Source organism: Zosterops lateralis (genome assembly GCF_965231275.1).
Source record: "Zosterops lateralis genome assembly, chromosome: 6".
Lineage (NCBI taxonomy): Eukaryota > Metazoa > Chordata > Aves > Passeriformes > Zosteropidae > Zosterops > Zosterops lateralis.
The window spans coordinates 57,898,444-57,913,370 of record NC_139761.1 but is presented as its reverse complement, the minus strand read 5'-3'; positions in this window follow the sequence as shown (position 1 = coordinate 57,913,370).

Sequence of the window (14,927 nt, the reverse complement as noted above, 5' to 3'; positions counted from 1 at the left end):
TCTCTGATGGCAAGTGCATAGACTACCATGATATTTCTTTCATTTCCAAGTGTGGTGGCTTTCCTGCTGTCACCTAAGGTGGTCTGTTTACTGCATAAACATTATTTAATAACAGAATAAAAGACTATCACCCCAAATTTTGTACTTTTGTGTTAACCAGCAAAGTGTTTTTTTTAACATGACAACAATTGTGTTGCTACAAATGTGAGTATATAGAGGGTATAAGGCCATTTTTATAATCTTAAAATCTCTTTGGTGAATACAAACAAACCAAAAGGACCTTGAGTCTCCTTTGTATTGAGGTGATCTGTATGTTGCATCCCTTGAGACATTTGTCACTGTCTGGTGAAATGACCCTGTATATCAAAGAAAAGATTTATTTTCAGACATTTTTTTTCACTGCCACAGTTTTGAAAGATGGAAAAATTTTGAAGTGCTGAGAACTATAACACGTTAGTGTAACTGCTGAGCAAAATTATTTCATTTATTCTAGTGTGAGGTGTCCAGGATTCTGATTTTGTGTGATGATTTATATTCAGTAATCGTTGCACAATTGCTGTCATAAGAGTTGCAAACATCTATTGAGAAGAGAGTAATTAGAAACAAAAACCTGTGTGGGAAAACCCAATGCTGTGTATAAATATGTAGATCCTAGAGTGCCAGTAGGCTGCACCTGGACAACTTTTCCTGAATGTTCCACCAAGTTCATGGGCCCAATTAAACGGTGGAAGATTATATCATATTTCTGGGAAGCCAGCTCTTCTGTGGCATTACTCAAGGGAACCCATTTATGTGTGAAGGTATTATAAACATTACTCCAGCTTCTAGTGGGCTTCTGGTGATAAAATTTCTCCTTTAATAACCAAGGGTAATCTTCCTTTCAAAGAAAAAATCCTGGTGCCAGACATTTCTTCTAGCAACAAGATAAATTATAATTATGTGGGTTTTGTCTGAACTTCATCCTACTGACAAACCAGTGGTTTATCCTATAGTTTTCTGAGCAGTATTTTAAGGAATGTTTTGGTAGGATACAATTTTGTTGTTTTCTTATATATTGTAGGAATTTAGGAATTCTTTTAGGCATTCAGGGTTTTCTTTTTTTTTAGTGAATGAAGCAAATAGTGAAAGAGAACAGATATGCTCCTGTCAATTATCTAGGCACTCCAAGAAAACATCATAGGGAGGATTTGACTTGTCATCTGGAGCAAGTTGCCTTGCTATGTAATCTTATCTATAGATATAGCATAAAGAAATGATAATAATTTAGATTAGGCATGTAGCTTTTAGACAGCTAAAGCTGAGCCTGACTTCTAATTGTTGCTTTAGAAGAGTCACTCTTGTTGCTCAGAACCCTTGATTTTTTTCAATTGCATGTGATAGAAATCTATTTAAATCAACCTCTTTTCATGTTCTTGTTTCAGCTGCTGGAGAGCTGCTATTTGTCAATCCCTTTCACCAGCAGTGTCAGTATAAATTCTTTTATGCCTCTATTGATGCTGTCAGAGAGGAGCTGGCAGGCTCAGTGGTTTGGGGATGCTGAAACTTCATGTGGGAACAATAGGAAGAGGAGGGGGATTTTCAAGGAAGAGAAATGCACCAAGGGTTTCTATATGTGTGCAGAGATGATCTGCTGGTGTGGAAATTGTGAATGTTCTTGAAACACAGTGTAATTTCCTTGCTTTGAAGTCCTTCCCCAGCATCCTCTTTTGGCATTTGGATCCTGGGCTAGAGGATCTTTTGTCATGCAGCACTGTGGAAAATTCGTGTTTTTTAAAAAATCAGACCTTTTGAACATAAGAATTAACAGCTCTAGACGTGACTATTGGTCCAGTTAGGATTTAAAAAAATTGAAGGCCTGGATTTTTTACCTGAGAGAACTGATTCCCAGGGGATTTGGGGAGACCAGTTCTTGAGAGATTCATGGGGAAATAAATCAAGGGAAGTGCTTGTTCCTTTTGCATAGGCTGCAAGCCCCACAAGCCATCTGCTGACTGAATTCTCTTCATAATTCCCTCTCCTGCAGCCCAGGTAAATCCCCTTCCCAAAGGGCTGCCCTCACTGGGGCTTCTGTGGAAAGCAAAGGACAGTGTGGAAAATGCCTGGGTAGGTAATAGGCTTGTTTCCCCTTTGCTTGGAGTCGTAGATCAAAGGCTCCTGTAATTTTCACAGGCAGAAATAGTTTGCTAGAGAGAATAGTTCTCTCTAGAAATAGAGAGATCCATCTAATTAAATTAAGCAGGTGCTTCACAGTGTGCACACACTCCTGCACATAGGCATGGAGTTTTGTCCTTTCCTGCTGTTTTCTCTAGAGTGTTTATAGAGCCTGAAATGATATCAAGAGGGCTGAAATTATATACTATATATTAGTATATTTTATTTATTTAAATATTAATTATATAAATACATATAAATATATGTCTTTCTCGTTTAGAGATGCTAAACACTTTAATGGACCTCTGTGTTTTGTAGACCCTGAGAAAAATCTAGTGCATGTTGTTGAAATGACAGAGTTTCAAAACTGGTTTTGTTCTGTGTGCCTGCAGTTCACAAGCGTAAAATGGAAACAAGTTTAACAAATATGACTTTATGTATCAGCTATGAACATTAATGTGTTTAAATGCTCTTGGTGGCTTGATAGACAAATGTAAGTGGTTCCTAAATCCATCAGTCTCCTTTCAAAATCCTTGCTGTTATAGTTGTATTACGGAAAGTAGTGCCTACATCCCTGGTATGGATTTAAAAATATCCATAGTGTTTACTCAGAGGTTATTAATGCATTTACATTTAAGCTTCTGATTTTTCTGTCTCTCAGGAGTTACCTTCAGGAAGCAAGACAGCTCAGGTCAAGTGTTCTGGGTGATCTGGTTTTGTGTGTTGTAGACAAGGTAAAGGTGCAGACAAGGTATTCATGTTCCTCTCAGGGAGAGGTCAACAACAGGGAAAAGCAGAGGGAGGCATGAAAAGAATGAATGGTGCTCTCAGCCTGCCACCATCACCTCATCTGAAATTGTTGCTATCAGAGACAGGGCTTTTGGGGACAAATTTCTGTTTAAAGGGGTTCCTTAGGTGCCCTAATTTAGAAATCTTAAGAAAAAGACAGATAAATAAATGCATGGAGATCTGTTACTCAGTGTCAAATATGCTGGGTAAATAATGATGTGATGTACTCAAACTAATCTTAGAATTGGTAGCTAAGATACCTCGAGCATGCAACAGTGGTGCTCACTGCAGGTAAAACACTGCCTTGTCTGGTGCTGGTGATCTTTAAAGTTATTTTGGAAGTTATCATGTACATTTGCTCCTACAGCAGTTGTCACAGGTGGCTTTTAGCTGAAGGGTTCATATCATCATTATCATCTTGGTCATCATCAAAGAGGGAGTTGAATTTGGGGTGGGTTTTCAAAGAAGAAAATCCTGGCCACTGCCAACTGATGCACACTATTCCAGCATTACACATTTCTTGTCTTGTCCACAACAGAGAATATTCATCCTAAACCTCGACCCTTTCCTAGCAGCCAGTTTCCCTGGTAACAAAGCCAATGATTCGCTGAATTAGACCAGGGTAACTATGGAGCCATACTACTGACTTTATTTGAGGCTAAATCCTGATGTACCTGGAAATAGAGCTGGTGTTAGCAGCGTTACGTGATCTCTTGGAATCTTTTTTCACCTCAGGCAACACCATGACCAATGAGCCAAATAAAGCCTCACCCCACACTTTGCCTCCTCCTGGGTTCAGCCCCCTTCTCTGTCGAGGGATTGAAATGCAAGGCATATCCAGTGATATGAAAAGATTTGTCTGTGCTCCTGAATCATTGCCATGTTGCCCCAGGATAAGGCTTTTTAGCATGTCTGAAAAAGGGAGTGTGTCTCTTCTGCTAACTAGGAGAGGTTAGATGAAGATTTCTCTCAGAAGTATCTTAATTCCTCTTCATACTTTTTTTTTTTTCTCTAGAGAGCCAATCACCTTATAATCCTATCAAAATTAGAGTTATATTAAACTAAAGTTAAATTAAGGCATATCTACCAGGGATCCTTAACAAAGTTTCAGTGAGGATTACAGCACCAAAATTTGAGAGACCAACAAATCATGTCCTCCTGCTGTGTTACCACCTGGATGCTGCCCCAGGCTTCAGGCATGCCTTGCAACTCTCCTTGCCCTGTGTCCATAAAAATGCCCTTTATTAAATTCCCTGTCCCTTCCATGTACAGCAGGTAGACTTTCATTTCTCACCCTCCATTCTCTCAGCTCTGAATTACAGGAACACTGGTTCAGCCCTTCATTTCATGATTCTTTGCCTGCCTTTTCAGCTGCTTTTTTGTAGCAGTGCAAGACTATTCAGCTTCATGTCAGCCAGGGCTGAATTGGAGTTGCTCTGTTCAATCCAGGGTGCTCAAAAGGGAATAGCCAAATAATAAAGCAGCACATGATCTGTGTATAGCAATTGAGTTTGCTCGCTTCAGCTTGCAATCTGGAGCTGCTTTTTCATCATGCTGCTGCTAATTCAGACATCAGCGCTACTTGAGCATCATTTCACGTGGGTTTTTGATAGGCCAACTATTTGGGCTTTGCTGTTTAAGTCAATTTTGTTGTACAAATGTTCGAGCTGTGGCTTGACTCAACACTGCACTCAATAAAAGCCAAAATTAGAAATACTTGTAATTAAAACATCATCATTGTCGTCTAAATTGCTGCCCATCTGAATCAGACTGAAGTGCCCAATGTGTTCGTATGCAGAGATAAAGTTTCAGACTCTGCAAGTTCAAACATTTCTACATATTTCTGTATCAGACACACTCATTTGGTTGCTTAAAGTTTGCTTCTCCACACTCTAACAGCTGGAGACTTGCTTTGCTTTAAAGAACATGGAAAAACTGGGAGAAGAATCTGGAGCTGACACACACACATGAAATGCTGCCATGCTCTCAAGGCACCAGGCCAATGCCAGAATTGCTGCCACGGCATCTCAATGCCCTGACTCTGCCTCTGCTTGCCAAAATTAGGCTTGCATGAGTGCCAGCATCTGGTGCAAGCCACACTGTACTTTGGATCTGTGCCTTGCCACCACCTGGAAGAAAGACTATAAATTAAAGCCTGGAACTGAAAGGCATTTGATTTTGTGAGCTGTAGGGGACGTAACATTTCTGTTTGCGTCTGCTGCTCTAGTATTTCACATTAGATAATAAACTGAGGGGACTGCATGTATCTAAATCTAAACTAACTGCTTAATGGTGGAACTTTTTATAAATCAGTCAACAGCAGCCAGCAGTCAAACCTAATGGCAGCAGATGGACTTCATGTGGTGCCTATTGCAAGCCCTTTGTTACTCTGCTGGTCCCTCCAAATCCCGCTCTTGTTGCAACCTCTTTGTTTTAAACAAGCACAGTTGCTGCCTTTTTCCTACCATTTGCTCAGCTGCTTTACCCAGGGGGTTCTGTTGCAAGGGGTTGCAAAGGATTAGTCTGTGGCTGGACCACTGAGGCTTCACTGCCTTCGTTGTCCTTCCTGCACACTGGCCTTTGAAGCCAATATCCAGCCTCTCATCTGCATCCTCAAATTTGATGGAGGATTTTCTCAGCACCACATTTCTTCTTTGGGAGGTTTCTCATTTGTCCTCTCCAGTTGCATCTACATTACCACCTGCCCTAGAATCTGCCAAGTTCCCTCATGGCCTGGAATCTCCCCTTCCTCCCAGTTGTGTCCTTTACAACAGAGTAGGTAATAATAAAAAACAGTCCCTGACATGCAATCAGTATGTAACCCGCCTGCAAATATGAAACACAGACTCCACAGCTTCTCTCTCTTCACTGTTTATTTTTGGGCTTGGTTTGGGGATTTTTGGTCAGTGGGGCTTAGTTTGTTTTGATCACTTGTTGGCTGGGATTTTTGTAGTCCAGCTCACTGTGTCTCTGTCCATGTGTGAGTTGTCTGTCCCTTGGCAGCAGCATGCAGGTGTGGTTGGTCCTTGCAGCTCTCTGAGCACAGCAGTCACTCAGCTGCTGTCTCTGAGCTGTTGTTCTGGCCACAGTGCTGCCTGCTGTGCTCAGGGCTCTTTTTCAGCCACTCATTTGTGAACCTATTTCACAGGCTGGGCTCCCTGTACACCCATGGCTTTGGGGTCTGCTGGCAGAGATTTCTGGAATGGGCTGTGTCATGCAGCCATAGCCTTCCTGACATCTTGCAATGTGCAGTTCCACTCGTGCAGCAGGTTTACTCCTGCTCCCAAGCAGGGAGGTTCAGGTACCATGAAGATTTGGGATGGTGCACTGAATTCCCTCCAGGAGGGGGTTTTCCTGGCTATCAGGCTTTGGGTTGTCCTTAGTACCAACCCTGAGCTGAGACCACCCCCTTGTACTTTGTGGGAAGATACCAGTGAGAGCCTCTCACACGTGTTCTCACCATCTGAATTCTGCTGCTGAGACAGTGGCTCCTTGTCTGAACCCAGCCTGGTGGTTCTCCTGTGTCTTACAGATGGGATTTAAGGTTTTTCTGTGACATTGGTTATCCAGTTCTAATTCAGGTGGTTTGCATGGCTCCTTACCTCTGTGACTTATGACATTCACTGATAAGACTGTGTTAGTAACAAATGCAAATCACAGGACATCAGACAGCAATATATGAACTTGAGTGCTGATTTCCCAGATTAAAAAATAGACTAATCCATGTAGTCTCTGTCAAGCTATCCTCTGAGCTTTTTGGGAGCATTCTGGGCATGAATCAGCTGTACATCATCAGCTGTTTCTTCCATGTACCAGGAGAACTCAGACATTATTCCAGAACATCCAGAAGAAAGTACTGCAGTCCAATATTAGACTGCAGCTAATAAATAAATAAAATAAATAAATAAAAAGCACAGAACATGTTCCTGTGGCACTCTGAAAAACAGGGTGTGCCCCTTACAATCTTGGTGTGCCTCAGGGATAAGAATAGTGCAAATCATCAAATCAAAATCAAGCCAAATCATCAAATCAAATCAAATCAAAATCAAGCCAAATCATCAAGCCAAAAGACAAACCCACCCAAGACTTTTCTTATTCCCTGGAGAGGATCCTCTCCCTCATAACCAGCTAATGAGAAGTTCTCTATCTCTCAAGTAGGTCACTTCAGTTATTTTCATACCATGGACAGCTCCAGACTAGATCAGATAACGGGTGAGAGTGAGATTTAATTTGTTTAGTAATTCATTTTATGAGGCTCTGAAGAAAATGAGTACATTAAAATTGGTTTTCTAAAAAACAAAAAACCAAACCAAACCAAAACAAAACAAAAACCCAACACAGTATTATCACAAAGCTGATTTTGCTAAAATAAATCAAAGCATAACAAAATTCAGATAGGATTAAGCATGAAGAAGTGCTACACCATTTTTAAATGATTTGGTACAACACAGAAGAAAATAATACAGATTATTTCTCTTGTTCTTACAAAAAATAGACCACTTCTGTGAGCATCAGACTTGAAACATTTCTAGAGTATGAGATACAATCAAATGGGATGGGAATGCTTTTCTGGCATTTGCAAGTAGCTGTTGTGCTCTCCTCATTTACAAAACCCTCTCAGATGTTGTACTTCAAGCCCTATGTGGATATTTGATTCTGTGAACAGCTGCTGAGCATTCCAATTGATTGCTTTTCCTTCACATACCACTGAAGGGTTCATTTATGCCTCTGCAGTCTGGGGGGATTTATGTTTGAGTGCCATCCTGAGCCTGTGTTCCAGCCCAAAGCTCCTCTGTAGATTCCAAATGGAACCACAGTGCTCAGGGCAGACCTTAGGGCTCCACAAAAGGCACATGCTGAGAGCTCTAAATGAGAATCCCTGGAGTGCAGAGCCTGGACACCTCTGTTCCAGTTTGGCAGCAACAGTGGATGGTCAGTGTTGGGCTCCATCACCCACCAGCACAGCACAGAGGTGATGGAGAACTCAAATGCAACGTGTGCCAAGACAAGGGACAAACCAGCCAAGGATGTGGCTTCTCTGCTGGAATAGATGTAGGTCACAGGAATGTGAGCTGTAGGCTGTAAAAATGATCCCACAAACCCAGTGAAAACTGGGCATGGCTCTGTGAAATTTATTTTGTCAGTCTAAATTTTCAGTTGGTTCTAAATTACTGATTATTCATCAGTCTGCTTCTAAATTACAATAGATTAAAGATGACTCAGAGATCCCAGGCCCACGCAATTTCACATTGTGACTCTTTTTTATTATTGCTTTATTTGAAAGGAATAAGGACATGTATTTGAAGCTGCAATATTTTTATTACTCCTAATTTTTTCATGATTCAGTTTTATTAAAAATATGTCAGATTAATGGAAATATTTGGAGACAGATCTACCCCTCTTCCCAACACCTTCTAGCCAGTAATTCTTTCACATCCTTTCTTAAAAAAAAAAAAGAATCAAATCAAGGCAATCACTCGAACACTTCTTTCATTTCCTTTTGGAAAGCCAAAAAGACTATTATTTTTAGGCAAAAAAATTTTTTTCTTAAGTAACTCTGATAAAAATACTACACTTTTGAAGTTCTCCCTACACTTTTTCCTTTGTTAGGAAAGGAAGCCTTTTTCAAATTCTTCATTTAGCTAGAATGCTTGCTAACCAGATAATAATTTGGAAATTAATTATATGTTACGTAAAATGTAATAAAAAATGTAAATCAATAAAATGCAATTGTGGCTGGCCGTGTCATACTTTAAAAGCCAACTAATCAGTATTGAATGAAAGCAGCAATTTTTAATGCATTCAATATTATTGCAGAGGCTCTCGGGCAGGGCACATTAATTTTCACATTAGAGATGGGCTGCTGGAGAAAATACAACATTTTGAACATGGCAATGCTTTCTTTCAAGGAAGGAAAAGTTCACAATTTTTAACTTGACACAATGTTGGGATACTTGGAATATTTCATTTTCTGCCAGCATATTTTAAGAGAAGGAAGCTTAGGGATATAGTTCTTGGCTTTGTTATGGAATCTGGAAAGTTGTAATGAGCTGGAAAGTTGTGTGGTGACTTCTGCCGACTGGAATACTGAAATTAATGGATGTAATTTAAACACAACAACCTATCCAGCTGTGGGAGTGGGAGCCTGGTTTTTAATTTCAGCAGAGGGACAGAATGTAGTAGCAATGTGGTGAACAAGAGGGGAAGCCAGCTGTAGTTGTAGTGATGACTCAGCTTGGCTCCAGAGCAGCATATGCTGCTGTGCACATCATCCCCCTGGGTATAAATTGTACAGATGCCAGCCAGCTGCCTTCTCTGGCATCTCAGCTTGGTGCTGTGCACCCTGGGGCTCTGAGGTTTGGAGGGATGCTCTTTTCACCTGTGTGTGGAACTCTCCTGTTCATACCTACAGGCAGCCAACTTGTATTCTCTTCTCTAAAACTGTCTTCCTTTACTAAATTGGCATATCTTAAGGAGGATATTCTAGAAGGGCTTTCAGCCTGTCTTCCACGTGTACCTTCTGCAAAATGTCCTTATATCCTGCATTTTACTGTGAACCCTCAGTGCCTTTGTTTGGCCATTTGTTTAAATGCCTGAATCAAAGGGTATTGCTGTCACTTATCTCTTTTTACATCTATTGTTCTTAAACTTCAGACTCTTCTGCACTTTCCTGTGATACTAGCAGCAACTTCAATTTCACTCTTTTAATTGCTTCGTTTTTTGACTGTCAGCATACCAATTTGTTCTCAGGTGTAGGCGTGTAAAAGCACAGAGAAAAATGATCTAAGACATACTTCCAAATTTGTGGAAGTCTTTTCTCTGCAAGTAACTAACTTTGCTGACAGTTCTGCCTGAAGATTTTTAGTTATTAGTTCCAGTCTAGTAGCATCAATGGATCTGAAGGAGCTCCAATGTACCACATACTAAATAAATACAGAGACAAATTTTTGCTCCCCAAAGTCCATAGTGTAAAGACATTCTGCATGAAGAAGTGAGGTTGTTGTCCTGATGGGCTTTTCCTGTGCACTTTCAGTAAGGTGAAATGTACCTGTCCACTCTCCTTTCCCTCATTTTCTTTTTCTTTTCTTTTCTTTTCTTTTCTTTTCTTTTCTTTTCTTTTCTTTTCTTTTCTTTTCTTTTCTTTTCTTTTCTTTTCTTTTCTTTTCTTTTCTTTTCTTTTCTTTTCTTTTCTTTTCTTTTCTTTTCTTTTCTTTTCCCTGTGAATTTTCATACTTCTGCAGGAAATAACCAAAATGGCCACATTCATTCTTTCCACTGCAATTACATCATTTTAAAATTAATCTTCTTCATCTAGATGCTGGTCATTCAGTGTTCTTTCACTCTAATTCATCCCAAGGGATTTATTAATAGGAGCCTTAGTTACCCTCTCACATGTGGGTGGTAACAGATGAAACATTGGAAACTTCTCTGGCCAACCTGTTTCAGTGTCTCACCATGCTCACAGTAAAGAATTTCTTCTGTATAACTAACCTCAATTTCCCATCTTTCAGTTTGAAAATGTCTCACTGGTTTTATGATGACCTCCAGAATTTCTACTGCTACCCTTTCTTAACAAGGGAAAAAATTCTACTATTATTTCTCTGGTATAATTGTTCTTCGCAATGAAGCCTGAATAAAGCCTGAATTCTGTATAATGTTGATACATTGGCTCATTTAGAAAAGCATTGTTAGCAGCTGATTGCTTATATAATCTCCCTGGCAATTTTTTTTTTTTTTTTTTACATTTAGGTTGTCTTTATTTTGTTACAAGAAAAGAACATAGAGGTTTTCACTTCAATTGGGTCCATTAATTTTCCGAAGTCATTTGGACAGCAAGGTGTTTAATCAATCTCCTATGTGGTTACAATGAGATACTATTTCTAAAGAACCTGAATTGAGTGCTTTTATTCTAAGGCTTAAGGCATTCATTAGAAACAGGCCACGTTACCCGTGGAAGATTAATACCTGTATGAACAAGGAGTAATGTAATCAGCAATGGTGGTTTTATAGCATCATAAAAACGGGGCTAACTAAAAAAATCACTGCAAAAGAGATGCAGAGTTTTAAACAAACCCCCATCACCGGTTCTTTTGTCATTAACAACAAATTAAAACTAATTACTTCCTAATGACAACACTGTCTGATGTTCAAATCATACTTTGTGGTGATTACCGAGGCAGGTGTGGAGCAAGGGGAATGCTCAGCTAACACCCGTGGAAGACATGAATGATTAGAATTAGTTCTATAGGTTGAGCTAATTTTCTCTCAGGTTTGCAATTCTGTATGGAAGCAGGAGGGCTCACACATCCCTTTTCTCCCCAAGGATGTTCCACTCAGGCAAGAACAATTGGGTGATTTGTAGGCACACAGCATTTCTGCCAAGTAATCTGAGGATGTATTCAAGCTGAAATTCTGTATTCCTCTGAAATTCTGGAAATAAGGAGAGAGAAGGTGAAGAGCGACTCCAAAAATTTCAGATGCCCATTCAGCTTCCTTTTGTTAAATTTTCTAATATTATGTTAGAGAATCAAGAAGCCTTTGAAACAGCCAAAGAAGCAAAAAATTCAAATCAAAACTTTGATTACAGTTTGCTGCCGTCTCTTTCTAATCAGTGGGCTTTTGATTTTGCTCTACATAATATGTAGAATATTTATATTTGCTGAATATTTACTTTTCTGTTTTTTCTGTATGAGTGCTGAATGCTCTCGCTGTCCCACATGGACATAATGGAACTCAATTCTCAATCATATTTGTTAGTAATCACATCAGTTTTGTTTCAATGTTGTTTTCTTTTTCACTGAGACCAAAAAGTGGTCAACTTTGCTGGTCAAGCAGGATCCTCTTGGCTCCTAAATATAAGTGGGGAAAACAGCTCCTAGGGAGAAAAAGATTCCAAAGAAGAGATTTTTTTAAAAAAATCCACTTCACTGAACCTATCATTAAATACTACAAAATTATATCTGTAGAAATGGTCTTAAAGAAATATGAAATAGAATGGGAGAATGTGGGAAATCCTAATGCTGGATATTTTATGGGGCTGAGGCTGATGACTGTGGTGAGCTGAGAGGAGAGGTGTGGGTCAGTGTCACCTGCAGGTAGGAACCTTAGCACAGAGTTAAGATCAGTGTCCGCCCTGCTCCAGAGCAGGATGCATCTCTGACCACACCATCACCAGGATAAGGTGTTTTATTTCAACTATAGGAAATGGATCCAATGATGGATGTTTTTATTTCCTCCTGGCTGCTCCTAAGCATGCAGGTAAAGAATTCATCCTTCCTGCAATGCCTTGCTAAGGTTTTCTGTGCATTCTCCATGTCCTGATTTTTCTTTCTGACTTAATTTAAACTAAAATGTTTTACTCATAAACCGACACATTAAAAACACCTTACTAAGCAAACTACAAAAGTGAATTTTCCCCAGTGTTGCCTGTGTATATTTCTGAACTATTTTTAGAATGTCAAAGAATCTTTTGGTTTTACATTTGCACAGATTCTGGCAATGAGAGAACTGAGGTCTGTGACCTGATCAGCTGACATTTTTTATGTGAGTCAGGCTCTCACTTTAGATCAAAGTGTGTTTGTGCTGGTCAAGATCAAAGCTGAACAGAGGCTTGGTTCCTGCCAGGACCTGTCCAAATGAGATGCCAGGAGGATGCCTCAGTGCAGGATCCTCTCACCTCAGTACAGGAGAAGTGTTGGGAGTTAATTTAGTCACAGGCTAAACTCTGCTGTGCTCCACTGCTCCTCCAACATCATCTCCACAAACATAAACATGGGCTTAGCTGCGAGGCAGCTCTGTATTAAGTAATTAAAACTACCACCCATTTTAATGAAAGTTCTAAAACTTCTCATAAAATTGATGTCAGTCTTGTCCAGAGGATGATTTTGTGTCCACTGGAAAAGAGTATTTGAAAATTAAGTGCCTAAAATTTTACTGCTTCCTCTTCCTGCCTCGACACTGCTTCTCCACCCCCACAAACAAGTAATCAAATCCTAAATGGCTGGAAGATAAATTCTGTGCTTTTAAACAAATGTGAGTTGAAATGTAGCAAAGCATTTTCAGATCCTTCCCTGTGGAATATTATAAGGAGTACAATGATACCATTTTCTTGAAAATGTTAACAGTGGAACAAGAATTTTTATAAACAAATGAAAGTAACTGGGCTGAATGTCAGAACATAAATGCAAATTTTGATCAGGAAATCAGTTTCTTCTTTGTATTCATACGGAACTTATAAAAAGTAGAAAGCCCCTCAAAACCAGTTAAAATATAAAATATCAATATAAAAACATTGAGAGCAAAATGAGTCTTGTATGTGTAGTAGTGAGATGTGGAACACTGAGGTGCACTTTTCTGTCATGGCTTTAGAAATTAGAAATTAGAATGGCCTTAGAAATGCCACCTGGGCTGGAACCTGCATTCACATTGGCTCTTCAGCAGAGCTGCACTAAAAAGCTTTTATTAATTGATGTTATTAATGTGCTATCTCCCTGTCCTCCTTGCCTGACTGAGGAGATCCACCTGTCTCCAAACCCTCTGGATGTGGCAAAGTGCTGATTGAACCATGCCATGTTTAACCATGGTGTGTTAGAAACCCAGAACCCAAACTTGAGTCAACAATGAAGCCCCCAAATGTGTGAAATGCTGCAGAAAATGTAGAAAACTGTCCCTGTCTTGCACTTTGTTCTTCCAAGCAGGCGCCATGGTGCTTGCAGCATCAACCACGTGGCTGAAGATTTCACATCCATGATGTGAAGAAGCCTCCTGGGACGTCCTAGCTCCCATGAAGTCAGAAAATAATATGAGTAGAGCGAAATAGGTGTAATAAAGTGATTCTGTAACTTGAGCTATTGGCTTTATTTATTTATTTTTTTAATAAACAAAAATTTACAAAACTAGCAAAGGTATGTAAAATATTTTCTAGTGAGGAGATGCTTGTTGAAGATGTAAATAAAATTATGATGACTTCCTGTAGCTTCTGATTTTCTGTGAAGGACAAAAAAACCAGTTTGTTGAAATCTCCCCTACTTCTGTATGCTAAAAATCAATAAAAAATTGGATTTCCATGGGATCTCATTTGATGTTTTGTGAGATAGATATATCTGAATATAAAGGCACTGTACTGAAAGACAAGTGAAGCGTGCTACTGCTCTACTACCAGCAAGGCACCACCACTTTAATTTAATCAATCTTCTATACATTGTACAGAGGTTTTAACTTTCCTCTTCATAACTTTGTTTAAATTAACATTAAGGGGATGGTGTCCCTTTTCAATAGCACAGTAAGCAGATAACTCAGTATTTCAATTTCTCTTCTTTAAAAATAGTAGCAAAATAACCTTGCTGTGTTGCTGTAAACACACGTCCCATTAGCTGTAATATATTTATGTATTTAAAACTGCTAATAGCTTACAATGTGATCGTTATGGGTAATGCTCTTGAACAGTTCCCATCTGATGTTTCATTACCTTTTCCATAAACTGCAGCCACTCAACCTGATACCAGCCCCCATACACAGAGGTACCTGAATGAAATTAAAATTCACATTTTCTAGTGTATTTTTTTTCCTCCAAGGTGCTTGCTTTTCTAATTCATCTATTCTGCATTCATTAGGACTGTTGCAGAGTTTAAATAGCCTGTAAGGAGCCCTTATCTGCATGGAGTCTGAATGGCTGAGTAATCTAACTGGACAGTTAAGGATTTTCTGTCTGAGCTGACTGATGTTAATTTTAATAATCCTAGACTTTCCTCCCTTAATGTTTCAGAGAGTCATTAGTAGAGTTCAGCCTTTTTTTTTTAACCTTGATTGAGAATAACTTTGTATGCCTGCTGATCCTCATGGTAAGGAGTTGCCTTGCTTGAAAAAAATGTTATGATGGTAGTGTAAAAGCAGAGGAATGATACAAAAAACAAAAGACAAACCAGCGAAACAACAACGACAAATCAACAAATAATTCACAACAGTTCATTTGCCAGATGAATTTGGAA